Source organism: Alosa sapidissima, chromosome 9 (assembly GCF_018492685.1).
Source record: "Alosa sapidissima isolate fAloSap1 chromosome 9, fAloSap1.pri, whole genome shotgun sequence".
Classification (NCBI taxonomy): Eukaryota; Metazoa; Chordata; class Actinopteri; order Clupeiformes; family Clupeidae; genus Alosa; species Alosa sapidissima.
Genome location: NC_055965.1, coordinates 33,765,337 through 33,780,858, shown reverse-complemented (window position 1 = coordinate 33,780,858; position 15,522 = coordinate 33,765,337). Strand labels below are relative to the sequence as shown.

The following is a 15,522-nucleotide window of genomic DNA, read 5'->3' as shown; positions in this document are numbered from 1 at the left end:
AGTAGAGGGGTCATCATGGTCATCATCTTCTCCAGAATCAGAATCGTTTTCCTCTTTAATGTCCACTGGTGTGAACTCTTCTCTGCAGGTTGATGTTTCTGTCTCTGTCTTAAAGTTATGTTCCAGTACAGTCTTATCTTCCAATTTACTGGCCAAAATATGTTCACGGAGGAAATCATCAAAGTCTTCTTCTTTGATCTCCATCTTCGCTGGTATTAGTAGTTCTGTCATTTCAAACTTAAGTTCTGCTGTGCTAAGGAAATCCTCTCAAACGTCAGTATAGTTGTCCTGTTGATAATATACACCTACACACTACTTCCACAGCACCCTGTGACAGCCACCCTCTGCTATAGGACCTTTATCTGACCTGTTGCCATCCTGGAGTCCTTTTTACCCAATCTGCTGCAAGAATACAGCATTTGCAATGCAAATGATAAGGACAAAGGATTATGGGTAAGACATGTCCATGTGAATGCAATATGTAAATGTATAATGGTAGGTGGGCGTGGTCATGGGTCAATCTGCCTGAAGTCCACTAAGGAGGGAATGTGAGAGTGGGGTGGAGGTGTGAACTGGTTGGTGATGGGGGTAGGAGACTGCAGGTGGGGGTGGAGGTGTGAACTGGTTGGTGATGGGGGTAGGAGACTGCAGGTGGGTGTGGGCTACTATTGTGTAAACTGAGCATGCCACAACAAAACAAAGATTGTATTTGTGGTATAGTTTGGATGTTATTCCGCCACAGAAGCTGCGGTAGGTAAACCTACATGACTACAGTACACTAATGCAACCTCAATTTTAAACCACCAATGGACATTTTGCATGAAAGCCTCTCAATGCAAGGCAAGGCAGGCAATTTTGTTCATATAGCACATTTTATACCGCAAGGCAACCCAATGTGCTTCACAAAAAATGAATAAAACCATAGAAATATATTAGATAAAACATTCAATTAAAAATAAATAGGCTTTAAGGCCTTTGTGTCCAGAATGGTGGCACATTTTATTCTATCTTCATGTTTACCAAAAAATAATTGGAGGAAGTTATGGGACATCCAATTGTTTTCCAAATACAAATATTTATTTTTGTTCCAAACACCAGCTTTTTCAGCACTTATCTCACACACAGCAACAAACTGATAACCAGATAGGAAGTCACCATCAAATATTTTACTATTAGCATGCAGGTCAAGAAAGACTGGCTTTTCCCCACTATGGCCCCTTGTGGGTTGTCTTTGGTATGTACAGTACGGTACGCTATGTTTTAGTTTCTCTTGAAAATCTTATCACCGGTAGCACAGTAATAAACTCCCATTTTCCCCTGACCCTCCTAGGAATGCATACGTACGATACAGAAATGCGCAATTTGACACAGCTCGGCTCGACTGAAGTGGGCACAAAAGCGTCCGTGCATCTGGCCCTGAGAACACAGGTGTTCATTTTTACCTCATATGGATCATTTTATGACGGCTGAAAGAAAAATCATGTCTGAAACTCTTCCCGCATGTGGGGCATATGTACGGCTTTTCCCCAGTATGGATCCTCTGGTGTATCTTGAGATGACCCAACTGAGTAAATGTCTTTCCACACTCTGAGCACTGTTTTGGTCTTTCTGCAGTGTGTGTTCTCTGATGGACAGTAAGCTGTTTGTTGGTTAAGAAACTCTTCCCACATGTAGCACACTGATATGGCTTTTCCCTAGTATGGATCCTCTTGTGGATCTTGAGATTAGACACCTGAGTGAAAGTCTTCCCACACTCTGAACAGTGATATGGCTTTTCTGCAGTATGTGTTCTCATGTGGATAGTGACCTCAGTGTTGGTTCTGAAACTCTTCCCACATGCACTGCACTGATGTGGCTTTTCCCCAGTATGGATTTTCTGGTGTACCTTAAGTTGACCCAAATGACTAAAAGTATTTCCACAATCTGAACACTGATATGGCTTTTCCCCAGTATGGATTTTCTGGTGTGCCTTGAGATGACCCAACTGAATAAAACTCTTTCCACAATCTGAACACTGATATGGCTTTTCTCCCGTATGGATTTTCTGGTGTGACTTCAGAGTACACATCTGAGAAAAAGTCTTTCCACACTCTGAGCACTGATATGGCTTTTCTGCAGTATGTGTTCTCTGATGGATAGTGACCTCAATGCTGCTTCTGAAACTCTTCCCACACGTAGAACACGGGTATGGCTTTTCCCCAGTATGGATTCTCTGGTGTCTCTTGAGATTACACACCTGAGTGAAAGTCTTTCCGCACTCGGTACAATAATATGACTTTCCTCTGGAATGTGTTCTCTTATTTGGGTTGATATCTGAATCAGCAACGGTACTCTTCCCAGCTGTGATCATTTGGACAGCTCCTGTAATAAGAACATTGTTTAACATATAGTCTTACTTTTTCCCACTAAAGCAATATTTTTTCCTCACTTTGTGATTTAAGGTACATATGATATGCCTGTGTCAACACATGCATAAATGCAAGTCAAGGACAGGAGACAGCATGTCTAATAGAAAGCAAATAATGTAAATTAATGTAAATATCCCCATGAAATCTAATATAAATAATGCTAAAAACTCATCATATATCCAGGTTTTACTAATATACACTTTTGAGTCTCTTACTTGTAGGTGAGGAGTCATCATGGTCATCATATTCTCCAGATTCAGAACTGTGTTCCTCTTTAATTTCCACTGCTGTGAACTCCTTATCGCTGCAGGTTGATGATGTTTGTATCCCAATCTTAAAGTCACGTTCCAATACAGTTTTATCTTCCAATTTACTGGCCAAAATATATTCACGGAGGAAATAATCAAACTCATCTTTTTTGATCTCCATCTTCACTGGTATTAGTAGTTCTGTCATTTCAGACTTAAGTTCTGCAGTGCTTAGGAAATCCTCTCAAACTTCAGTATAGTTGTCCTGTTGATAATATACACCTACACACTGTACTTCCACAGCACCCTGTGACAACAACCCTCTGCTGTAGGACCTTTATCTGACCTGTTGCCATCCTGGAGTCCTTTTTACCCAATCAGGTGCAAGAATACAGCATTTGCAATGCAAATGATAAGGACAAAGGATTATGGGTAAGACATGACCATGTGAATGCAATATGTAAATGTATAATGGTAGGTAGGCGTGGTCATGGGTCAATCTGTGTGAAGTCCACTAAGGAGGGAATGTGAGAGTGGGGTGGAGGTGTGAACTGGTTGGTGATGGGGGTAGGAGACTGCAGGTGGGGTGGACTGGTTGGTGATGGGGGTAGGAGACTGCAGGTGGGGGTGGAGGTGTGAACTGGTTGGTGATGGGGGTAGGAGACTGCAGGTGGGAGTGGGCTGCAATTGTGTAAACTGAGCATGCCACAACAAAAGAAAGATTGTATTTGTGGTATAGCTTGGATGTTATTCCACCACAGAAGCTGCGGTAGGTAAAACCTACATGACTACAGTACACTAATACAACCTCAATTTTAAAACACCAATGGACTTTTTGCATGAAAGCCTCTCAATGCAATGCAAGGCAAGGCAAATTTGTTCATATAGCACATTTTATACCGCAAGGCAACCCAATGTGCTTCACAAAAAATTAATAAAACCATAGAAATAGATAGATGCTTTATTGATTCAAGAAATTGAATCAAAGAAATTAATTCAAGAAATATATTACATAGAAACATTCATTTAAAAATAAATTGGCTTTAAGGCCTTTGTGTCCAGAATTTTTATTCTATCTTCATGTTTACCAAAAAATAATTACCTCGGTTCTTATTGTTGAGCTGGAGGAAGTTATGGGACATCCAATTGTTTTCCAAATACAAATATTTATGTTTGTTCCAAACACCAGCTTTTATTTTCAGCACTTATCTCACACACAGGAACAAACTCGTAACCAGATAGGAAGTCACCATCAATCATTTTACTATTAGCATGCAGATCAAGACAGAACAGAAACATGAACGTGTAGTTAACTGCTTTGGGCTTCCCCCAATATGGCTCCTTGTGTCTTTGTCTCTGGTATGTACAGTACGGTACGCTATGTTTTAGTTTCTCTTGAAAATCTTATCACCGGTAGCACAGTAATAAACTCACACTTTCCCCTGACCCTCCTAGGAATACATTCAAAACTACCAAGAAGTTCACAATAATAAAAAAAATACATACAGGTAAAGACAGCACAGAAAAAACATTTTTATTACACCTATAAGGTACCTAATCAATGTCTAATGGATGCATACCTGCATTTATGAACATTTTCACTAAATGAAATCTGGAATCACAGCCCCTCACACCATTCTAATTCTAGAAGCTGCTCAGTGACAATTGTACTCTTCACTGAAACGTAGATGTCCCAGATCAATAAAAGTTTTTCACGTCAGAAAATTATGGGTTTTCTGGTGCCACTTGAGATGAGGTACCAGAGTAAAAGTCATACCACACTCTGAACACTAATGAGACTTTAGAGTACACTGTAAAAAGTTTAACGTAAAATTTACAGCAACTTGCTGGCAGCAAATAACCAGCTGTATTTCACTCTACAGTACACCTACTGTATATGTAATCACAGTACTTATGGATAATACTGTAACTAAGTACAGTAGTAATACCAGTGCTGTAATATTATATACAGTAATTTTGGGAAATTCATATCCTGCTTTATCTACAGCCAGGATAAATTTGGCTAGGCCTAGGTATGGTTTAGGCTACACAAACTGGCATAAATAACCATTGACAACTTGTTATCAGTTTGAAAAGCAAGTACATTTATTCACTTTTTTCCGTTTAGAAATTCTCGTGTGCTGCATCCTAACGTTAGACCAACTGTTCCAGTCAGCCTGATCCACCACCAGTAGCAGAGTGAAGCAGCACCTAGCAGAAATAGAAGAAAAAAAGATAAACAGTGTTAGATAACAATTTTCAACTGAAACTGAAGGCTACGTACAAGTGAAACTTTAGAATAATCATCTATATATATACTGTATGTTTTTTGAGTTTACTGTCAAAATGCCAGGCTGAAGATGATGTTTGTCAGTTTCGCAAGGTATATTTAACGTTAGCCAGCTTGGTGAGCTTATTGATGATGTTTGCTTGCAGCAACAGCCATTCGTGCTGTTCGTCCGATCAACGGTTAATGATAGTCAGATGTGACTTAAAGTTAACTTATATCAATATACTTATATCAATATTGCTAAAGTTAGCCTATTAAACTCACAAAACCGTACATGATTACGAGGAGTTAACGTTACATAAGTTAGCTGGTAGCAGCTAAACCTCCACGTTAACATTAACCAGCAGCACATCATCTTCAGCCTAACATTGTGACAGTAACATACTAGGCCTAGCACTACTAGCGAATGTTTTATATAAATTATATAAATATAATAAACTGTAACTTACTGAGAACTAAGGTAGGCCTAATATAAATGAGACTGCCATAACGTTAACGTAACATAAAACATTAACGTTAATGCCACAGTCACAGCAACAGCAACTATGATAGCTAGCCTTACTTAGTTGATCCAACAAGCATGGATGAGTTTGTAAGTTAGACAGTACAATGTACATAGACTGTACACATGCCCGAATTTAATGTAGTACAATTTCACAATGAAACATTAACGTTAAATAAATAAATGCTTGCTTATCATTAAGGTGGAGCTGCGAACTTGACAGAGTGCTGAACACCGTTGGTCTGACTCTGACTGAACTGTTGCTGAAAAATGATCTCCCGCCGGACAGTTAAAACGTCGTCGCACGGTGCACGTTTCAATCACCATGTCAAAATTTCCCAGTAAACCATAAATCCATGACTTTTCAATATCTTTTCAAAATGATGATTTGGATGGAAAATCAACATAATATCAATGTCACCTTGCTATCTGGGAGCTTAACTTTGTATTTATGTGCAAAAAGAAAACAGAAAACCTTAACTGATTTTCCGCCATGTTTTTTTTAAAATTTTCAAAAAGTTGACAAGTGAGGGAGGAGTCAGATTTATTACTGTGTTATGATTCGCAGCAAATTTTTATTACTGTAGTTTGACCATTTTTGACCATAATTCATAGCGAAACCACAGCAACATACTGTATTCACAAATACAGTACACATTTTTCTCAAAAACAGCAGTGATGCTGTGAAAATCACAGAATCTTGTTACAGTGTATGGACTCTCTGGTGAGAACCCAGTTCACGGAAGGACGTCCCACATGTATCACACAGATATGGCTTTTCCCCAGTATGGATCATCTGGTGGAGAGTGGCATCTATACTATATGTTATTCAAACTACTCCAGGTGCTAAAAGTCTTTCCACAATCTGAACACTGATATGGTTTTTCTCCTGTACGTGTTCTCTTATGGATAGTAACCTCTCTGCTGCTTCTGAAACTCTTACCACACTCCGAACACTGATATGGCTTTTCCCCAGTATGGATCCTCAGGTCACCTGAGTAAAAGTATTTCTGCACTCAGTACAATAATATGGCTTTCCTCTGGAATGTGTTCTCTTATTTGGGTTGGATGTGAACCAGCATTGGAACTCTTCGTCACAAATGAGGGTGGAGGTGTGAACTGATGGGGAATGAGAGGGTGGGTGGGTGTGGAATGGTGCCCTGACAAGAGTTTCTATTCTCCATCAAAGTGGATCCGTTTGAATAAAATATCCCGTTAAACTTTACTTGACAGTATTGACATAAGAGTGACATGACACTGTCATGAGCGTGTCATAAACAAATCATAAACGTTTATGACAACGCTTCTGTTATTAAGTGACATTCTTTTTTTGTCATAACAAGTTAGGATTAGGGTTAGAATTACAGTTAGGGTTACGGTTAGGATTAGGGTAAGAGGTTAGGGTTAGGGTTTGGGTTTATGTGTCATGACAGTGTCATGTCATTCATATGTTGATACTGTCAAGTAAAGTGTTACCGAGTATCCTTTATATGTTGATTGCTCAACAACCTGAACCGCTTCTTTGCTCGCTTTGAAGCACAAAACAGCACCTGCCCACAGAAGACCCATCCCCCTCTACATTAGCAGCCCCTGTGCCTCTCTGCCGACAGCGTGAAGAGGACACTTGCTGCTATCAACACCCGTAAGGCAACAGGTCCAGACAACATCCCAGGTCGTGCGCTGAAGGACTGCGCAGGGGAGCTTAAGGATGTCTTCACAGACATCTTTAACACTTCCCTGAAGCAAGCCATCGTCCCATCATGTTTCAAAGCTGCCACCATCATACCTGTGCCGAAGAAAACTGCTCCATCCTGCTTCAATGACTACCGCCCTGTGGCACTGACACCCATCATCATGAAGTGCTTTGAGCGGCTTGTCATGTCACATATCAAATCCATTCTCCCCCCCACCCTGGACCCCTTCCAGTTTGCATACCGAGCCAAGCAGTCTACAGAGGATGCAATCTGCTCTGCCCTCCACCCAGCCCTCACCCACCTGGAAAAAAGAGACTCATATGTGAGATTGCTGTTTATAGACTTCAGTTCTGCATTCAACACCATAATACCACAACAACTCATCTGCAAACTTGACAAACTGGGACTCAGTACCTACCTCTGCAACTGGCTACTGGATTTCCTCTGTCAGAGGCCTCAAGTAGTACGTGTTGGCAACAATACCTCAAGCAGCATCACACTGAGCACAGGGGCCCCCCAAGGCTGCGTGCTCAGTCCGCTGCTCTTCACCCTGCTGACGCATGACTGCACTGCAACCTACAGCAACAATCACATAGTGAAATTTGCTGACGACACAACTCTGGTGGGTCTCATCACCAAGGGCGACGAGACTCAATACAGGTTGGAGGTCGACCATCTGACCACGTGGTGCAGGGACAACAACCTCCTGCTGAACGTCAGCAAGACCAAAGAGATTGTTGTTGACTTCCGGAGAGGTCACACCCAACACCTGCCACTGACCATCGACAGTGCTGTGGTGGAGAGAGCGAGCAGCACCAAATTCCTGGGGGTGCACATCAGTGAAGACCTCTCCTGGACCACCAACACTGCATCACTGGCGAAGAGAGCTCAGCGCCGCCTGTACTTCCTGCGGAAACTCAGGCGAGCAAGTGCTCCACCAGCCATCATGACCACATTCTACCGAGGCACCATTGAGAGCATCCTCTCCAGCTCTATCGCTGTGTGGGGCGGAAGCTGCACTGAATACAACAGGAAAGCCCTGCAGCGCATAGTGAACACAGCTGGAAGGATTATTGGTGCTTCACTCCCCTCCCTGAAGGACATTTACACCACCCACCTCACCCGCAAGGCGACCAAAATTGTGAGTGATGCAAGTCACCCCGCTCACAATCTGTTTGATCTACTGCCCTCTGGGAAGAGGTACAGAAGCCTGCGCTCCCGCACCACCAGACTCACCAACAGCTTCATACACCAAGCTGTAAGGATGCTGAACTCTCTCCCTCCTCTCCCCCCTCCACCCTCAGCTACATAACATCCTGGACATTGGACCCACAATGGCCGCCTGCACTACTCCACTTGCACACTTGTACACTTTACAACTTGGTGTTGTTGTCCTGAAAACACAACACTTCTGCTGCTCTTACATAACTTGCACCACTATGCCACTTTCTTTCTTACTTAGGTCAAACAGAACTACCCAAGCCTTTTATTGGCCTGACTTTGCACTAGTATTTTATTGACTGTCTATGCACAATTTCAACCAAATTTTGCTGCTCTTATTTTTTCATTATTATATGTGCCCTCTTATTTACTTACTTTTTTGTTTACTTGAATGTTATGTTTGTCTGTGGACTTAAATTGGTAAAATATGTCTTGTCTTCACCGTGGGATAGTGAGAAACGTAATTTCGATCTCTTTGTATGTCTGGAACATGTGAAGAAATTGACAATAAAGCTGACTTTGACTTTGACTTTTTGGATATGTCTGAGCCGTGTTCACGCTCCCTCAAAACTAGTCATGCTGTATATGTTTTAATGCAGGATTTTGAGCTGTAGCTGATTGACATTGAACTTTATTTATTTATTTATTTATTTAAAAAAATTTTTTTTTATATTTGCAAACATCATTGACATTACAGAAAATGCAACACTACGACATGCACAAGAATACTACATACGACAAACAGATGTACATTACATAAACACATACTGTAACTTAACAAAACATCACATTGACTTGGCTTCCATAAACATAACACAACATAACATTAATAACAGAAAGGCTAAGGATGATTTGCGTCCAGGATGATTACAGATATGATTATCAGGGATGAAATTGATGACCGGAATGAAAAGAAGGGGGGATGCGGATGGTAGCTCTGAGAGTGTGAATGAGGTGGTGTTGGGATGGGGGTGGGGATGGGGGGTGAGGGGTAGTGAGTATGTGAGGATGTATGTGTGTGTGTGTGCATATGTATAAGGCTGGCTTGCTGTTGGGCCAAGAGGAGAGAAGCTGGAACATAGAGAGGGAGGGTTTCAGAGGAGAGGAGTTGTAATTATTCTATTAAAGATAAGTATAATAATAGGACATCCATTAATGGCCACAGTTCCACCCAGCCCCCGCTGTTATACTGCGATGAGCTGACAGAGGGGAGGACCTGCGTGCCACCCACCCCCCCAGCATATGCACACATCCCCCACTACCACGACCAACCACACCTCGCCCCCAGACCTTCACCCAACACGCCACTCTTGACCTAAATATGTACAGTATGTGAATGGCTAGGTTGAGGAATCTATCTAGTGTGTAGCATTAAAAGAAGTGGGCATGCATGGTGAATATCTGTCAGGATTTCCCCATGCACACCACACTTACCCTGTGTAAGATGTATGCCTCCTCAATGTGTGCATTAAAATAAGTGAGGCATGCAGATAGACACCTGATGAGGCATCTACCTGCACTCCACTCTTACCCTAGCCTGTTTTGTAGTTTTTGTTTATGTTTGGTGTATGTCACCTAACATGTAGTGCAATTAAAAGAGAGTAAGCGTGCTGTGTGCTTCCAGGACAAGGCGTGTGCATGAGTGTATGAGGAGGGTGCACACCGGGGGCCCAGGGCCAATAGATAACCCACAGGACCCAACCAATGCCAAAACCACACCGCGACCCGCCAGGACCGAGTCTCCCAAGCCATCCAATGGGGCCCCGTCAGAATAACGATGGGAGAGGCAGAGAGAAAGAGTGAAATTAGTAAAGTTTATCAGAGAATGTAAATAAAAGGGGGAGGGAAAGAAGGGGATGCTATTTATATTACTACTACTACTACTACTACTACTACTACTACTACTACTACTACTAATAATAATAATAATAACAATAATAGTTCCAGCTACCCTCCCCTGCCCAGTGTTCGATGATATGTGTATCTGTTGATGAAATTTGTTATGATGGTGTGGAGATGGAACTCAGGCAAAGAGGGTCAGGACTGTAAGTAGGTGATAAAGGGGTACCAAGGAGAGGTTGTATCCTGAGTATTGATTAAGTTTGTAGTTGATAGGTTTTCTAATGATATATAGTCTGTTAACAAGTTTTTCCAATGAGTGATGTGAACTTTGTTCTTAGATTTCCAGTTCATGAGGATTGTTTTCTTGGCGATAGTCAGCGCTACCAGCAGTGTTTTATTGCAGGAGTTGCTTAAATTTACTGTGGATGTATCACCAAGTATGCATAAGGAAGGGGATGCTGGGATGTGACAGCCAAAGATGGAAGAGAGAGATTTTGTGACACTCACCCAGAAGTGGTTGATTGGAGTGCAATGCCAAACCGCATGAATGTATGTATCTGGGTTATTTTGTGTGCAGTGAGTGCAAAGATCCGAGCCAAACCCCATTTTAGCCAATTTATGTGCAGTGAAGTGGAATCTGTGAAGAACCTTGTATTGTATTAGTTGTAGATTACTATTCTTTGTCATGAAGTAGATGTTTTTGCACATTTTGGTCCAGAAGTCGGCACCGGGAGTAATTGATAAGTCTGATTCCCATTTGTGATATGGCAGGGCAATTGTTTTTACTGAACGAGATATAATTTTGTAAATTTGGGAGAGTATTTTTTTGGGAGAGGGAATATTAAGCAGCTCTGAGATTGGTGGGGGAATGTCAAGGTTAGCTGTCTGGATGTTAATTTTTCCTAGGATAGATGATTTAATTTGCAGGTATTGTAAGAATTGTTTACTCTCGATGCCGTGCTTCTGGACCAAACAGGAAAATGAGGCCAGATTATTGTCTTGAAGAATGTGTTGAAGGTGAGTGATGCCCTTTCCCATCCATGTGTGAAAGTTAAGTGTTTTTTTTATTGACGGTGAAATCTGGGTTATTCCAAATCGGGGTGCGAATTGATGGTGCTATAGGTGAATCAGTGATGTGGTAGAATCTCCACCAGGCTGTCAGAGTAGCTGAAATTGTTGGGGCTTTGAAGGATGGGTGTTTTTTGACCGACTGACTGCAGAAAGGGAGATCTGAGATTTTAATTTCTTTACAGATTGTTTGTTCTAGGTCTAACCAGGTGTTGTCTGAGGGGGTGGGGTGTAGCCATTTGTGGATGAAGTGGAGCTGGTTGGCCAGGGCATAGTGCTGGAAGTGTGGGGCCTCTAGTCCTCCCATTGCTTTTGGTTTTTGGAGAGTGGTGAGTTTGATCCTTGGGGTCTTATCTTTCCAGTAGAATTTAGTGATTAATGAATCGAGAGACTTAAACCAGAGTGGGGTGGGCTGGGTTGGAATCATAGAGAATAGATAGTTTATTTTGGGCAGTATTGTCATTTTGATTACTGAGATTCTGCCCATGATGGATAATGGGAGGTTCTTCCAGCGTTGAAGGTCATCATCTATTGAAGTGAGTAGAGGGGAATAATTTAGGCTAAATAAGTCTGACAGCCTGGGGGAGACTTTTATCCCTAAGTAAGTGATGTAGTTAGTGCAGAGTGGGATAGGTGAAGAGTTGGCTGTCACATCCCAGCTGTTGAGATGTAATGGGAGAACTGCAGATTTATTCCAATTGATTGAGTATTCAGAAATTTTAGAGAATGTGTCAATGAGTTTGATGGTTTCTTCTACTGATGTTGTGGGGTCTTGAAGAAAGAGAAGAATGTCGTCAGCATAAAGGCTGATTTTGTGATGCATATATGGAGTCTGGACACCTTTGATGAGGGGGTTCTGACGGATGGCAGCTGCTAGGGGTTCAATGAAGATTGTAAATAGTGAGGGGGAGAGTGGGCACCCCTGTCTAGTTCCCCGGTGAAGAGTGAAACTTTGTGATGTTAGTCCATTGGTGATTACTGTGGCTGAAGGAGAGGTGTATAGAAGTTTAATCCAGTTAATGAACGACTCCCCGAAGCCAAACCTCCCTAATGTGGAAAACAGGAAATTCCAGTTCACCCTATCAAAAGCTTTTTCTGCGTCCAGAGTTGCTATGATTGTGTTATGGTATTATCTTGAAAATTTGTGGAGTGATACATTATATTTAACAGTCTGCGGGTGTTGGTGGATGAAATTCTACCTTTAATGAAGCCTGTTTGGTTCCCTGCTGAGTTCTTTATGACCGGGATTGTTGATTTTTCTTTGTTACGTTGGATTTTGATATTTACCTGATTTATTGCTATGGTGGAAGTTTTCCTGTCTTAGACGGTGAATCATAAATTGAGTGTGTTTATTGAGTATTTCATTGAGTTTGAATTTATGTTTCCTAAGTTTTGCCTGTGTTTCTTCAGTTGGGTTGCTTGCATTGGTTTCTTCTAACTGTTTAATTTTATTGTTGAGTTCTACTTCCTGTTCTTTTTCCTTCTTTTTTTTGTATACTGAATATGAGATGATTCTTCCTCTGAGTACTGCTTTTCCTGTTTCCCACAGAAGGGAAGGAGATGATTCAGGGGAGTCGTTAATTTCTAGAAAGAATGCCCACTCTCTCCCAACAAAACTGATGAAATTTGGGTCTTGTAAGAGGGATGTATTAAAACGCCATTTGCTAATTGGTCGCTGTTGGTTAGTTATGTTCCATTTAATTGAAACTGGGGCATGATCGCTAATGACTATGGGATGAATTGTTGAATCAGAGATATTTTTCATTATAGAGTTGCTGATTAGAAAATAATCAATACGGGAATAGGAGTGGTGGACCGGAGAGAAAAAAAGAGTAGCATTTGGAGTCTGGGTGCTGAAGCCGCCAACAATCGCCAAGGCCAGAATCGCTCATGAACTGTTTTATTGTTTTTGTGGATTGCCAGATTCGTTTGCTTTTAGAGTGATCAGATCTGTCAATTGTGGGGTCTAACACTGTATTAAAGTCGCCTGCGATTATGATGGGACAGCCAGATAGAGTTGAGATGGAGGTGAAGAGGTTCTGAAAAAAAACTGGGTTGTCTGTATTAGGGCCATAAACATTAACAATTGTTACAGGGGTATTGTGAATTGAGATGTTTATGATGACAAAACGTCCTTCTGGGTCTGTGATGGTGGCGTTATGGATGAATGAGATTCTTTTGTTAATCAGAATGCAAACTCCCCTTTGTTTTGTATTGTAATGAGATGAGAAAATGTGATTGAATTGTCTTGATTTGATGCGGGTGTAGTCTGATTCTGAGAGATGAGTTTCTTGTAGGAGACATATGTCAGCTTTTAAACTATACAAATGATTTAAGATTTTGAGCCTCTTTGCCTGAGATCCAATCCCACGGATGTTCCAGGTCAGGAATGTAAGTGGTACCATGTTGTGATTGTACAGTTATGAAAATGTTTGATAAGATGGGTATTGTGTGTGTGTGAGAGTGTGTGCAGGTGTCAGTTAGATAGGAGAGGGGGAAGGGGGGGGTGGAGGAATAGGTATGTAATGTGGTGTGCGAATGAGATGTAAAGGGTAGGGGCTGAGAAGAATATAGAGCATAAAGAGGTAGGAATTTGGTTCTGGAGTGGTGACCGCATGAAAATTTCCTGTTTAGCATTGAAAACATACAGATCATAATTTGACTTTAGCCTATAGACATAATAAACAAAAACAGACAGGACACACAAGCAAACATGTATAGACAAAACACCATGAATAACATTAAACATTGAGAGAGCAAAAGGGAATGGGTGGGTAGGGGGAGCAAAAGGAGTGAAACATAAGAAGAGAGAAGACAGAGATGATCCAAGCATCAGTAGGAAGTGGGTTAGAGAGAGTTGAGGGTGACAATGTTATAATCAAGATGAATGTTGGCATGAGGTATGATGTGCTATAGCCAGGTGGTGATATTGGGGTTGCGATACAGAGTTCCATTGACATACAGTTTATCGACTGACAGTGCTGCTCGTTTGCCCTCTTGCCTGAGTTGTTTCATTATGGGCAAGAGGGCTCTTCTTCTTTCCTGTATTACTTGTGGGAATTGGTCGTTTAGTCCGAATGAAGTGCCTTTCAGTTCTTTTCCTTTGCTTTTGATGAGTTCTTTGTGTTTGAAGTGTTCGAACTTGGCGCTAATTGGAGGAGGTTTTTTATTGTCTTTGGAAGTGAGACGGTGTACACGGTGGAAGGTAATCTTGTCAACTGTTTCTGGCGGTAGTTTGAGAGATGACTGCAAGAATTCTTTAACTGCTTTCTCTGGGTCGTCGGGTGTATCTTTAGAAGTTGGCAGGGGAATTCCGGAAAAAATTAGGTTATCGCGCATGCTGCGGCACTGGAGGTCTAGGATTGTTTCTTTCATGATCCGTTTTTGCTGGTGAGTTGATTAACATGGTCGGATAAGTTTGTGATATTTCCTTTGAGTTCACGGTTTTCTAATGCGAGTGTGTCGATCTGTGATTGGGAAAATTCGAGGCTGGCTTTTAAGTCCTTAATATCTGCGTGCAGATGTTCCAGTATTGCAAGTTTGTTGTTTATGGATTGTAGTAAACTGACCTCGATGGATGTAGAAGTAGCGCAAGCGGTAGGTGATTCTGGTTCAGTCTCTGTTGAGTAGTCACGAGTGCGTTTCTTGCTGGGTTCAGATGCCATAACGTCCAGCATGAAGAGGTTGCCGTTGGAAAAGGTGGAGAATATAATCCGGTTTTTGATGAGAGTTGTAGAGAGGTAGTGATTGTTTTTAGTAGAAGAAGAATAAAGTTTTGTATTTCTGTTTACAAGCGTCAGTGTTCAGTGCGCTGCCATTTTGGATCTCACCCAAAGTCTCGCGATGTTCAGTTCAGTGCATCACCGACATTGAACTTTATAAGTTAAAAACAACATGGAACCAAACACATTACATTATTGCTGTTTAGGTGCAGAGATGGTGATATGATGATGCCAGGATGCCAAACATGTAGCAGAGGAGTTATGAACATGTGTCATGTGTGCCCTGTTTAGACTCTAACTAAGTATAAGTCACTGCCATTTAAAAGCTTTATTGTTGTTCCAAAAATCACTGTTCAACAATGATCTCATTAAAAAAAAGGACCAGACTCAAAACTACCAAGATCATAATAAACATAAAAAACATGCAGGTAAAGACAGCACAGAAAAAAACATTAGACTGAATCAATGTTTTTTCAAATACACCTATGAGGAATCGGATCAATGTCTAATTGATGCATACCTGCATT

General features: G+C 41.4%; 1 protein-coding gene; it reads right to left on the bottom strand.

The window, feature by feature from the left end:
• Positions 1-15,522, bottom strand: part of LOC121718854 (zinc finger protein 665-like) — a 1,212,449-nt gene that overhangs the window by 144,064 nt on the left and 1,052,863 nt on the right.